This window comes from Glycine max, chromosome 2 (assembly GCF_000004515.6).
Source record: "Glycine max cultivar Williams 82 chromosome 2, Glycine_max_v4.0, whole genome shotgun sequence".
NCBI classification, from domain to species: Eukaryota; Viridiplantae; Streptophyta; class Magnoliopsida; order Fabales; family Fabaceae; genus Glycine; species Glycine max.
This window is the reverse complement of record NC_016089.4, coordinates 9847295-9848430: the sequence shown is the minus strand read 5'-3', so window position 1 is coordinate 9848430 and position 1136 is coordinate 9847295.

The window sequence follows — 1136 nt, the reverse complement described above, 5'->3', positions numbered from 1 at the left end:
CCTTTCAGCTCATACATAAAAATAAAATGTGGCATTGACAGAGTGATGAGCATTCCCTTGGAATGGTTAGAGGTACAGGATAAGGCATATACGACTACATTGGAGCATCCAAAGCAATATTGTATGATAAAATCATATCCCATTAAACGCGTGAGATACTTCTGTTGCTCTGGTGTCTGGATAGTTTAAGCCACTAGTTCCTTGAGACTCCTATGGTCAATGAGAATAAGGAAGGGATGACCGAATAGGTATTGTCTCCATTTTTTTACGACAGCTATTATGGAGCATAGTTCACGGACATAGGTAGAGGCTTGAAGAAGCTTAGGGCAAAATTATTTACTAAAAAAAGCTATGGGGTGATTGTTTTGGGAGAGTACTACACCCATGCCAGACCCTAAGGCATTTGTTTCCAGGGTGAAAGGTTTAGAGAAATTGGGTAGGCATAACACTCGGGCTGAGCTTACTGCCTATTGTAACGCGTGAAAGGCTAACAGGGCCTCTGGTGACCACACGAGGTGTTCCTTGGTTAAGAGATGAATCAAAGTGGCTACTATGGTAGCATATCCTTTGATGAAGCATCTATAAAAACCTGTGAGACCCAAAAATCCCCACAGGGCTTTAAGGGAGGTGGATCGTGGCCATTGTTGAATGGAAGGTATCTTGTCGGGAATGGGTTGAACACTGGTAGCAGACACCACATGACCCAAGTATTCAATTTTTTGTTAGGTGACACAACACTTAGATAGCTTAAGGAAGAATTGACCATCTTGTAGGATCCAAAAAGCCCAATCCAAATGTTGAAGGTGGTCTGCGAATGTCTGGCTGTAAATTAAAATATCGTCAAAGAAGACGATAATGAATTTATGCAGAAAGGGTTTGAAAGTGGTGTTCATCAATGCTTGGAATGAATAAGGAGCATTGCAAAGGCCAAAGGGCATTACATGGAATTCGTAATGCCCTTCGTGAGTGCGGAATGCGGTTTTATGTACATTGTCCTTGCGCACAAGTATTTGGTGATACCCTTGCAGCAAATCGAGTTTGGTAGACTAGCTCGCGCCATCAAGCTCATCTAACAACTCATTAATAGTTGGAATTGGAAATCTATCTTTGATAGTAATGGAATTTAATGCTCTGTA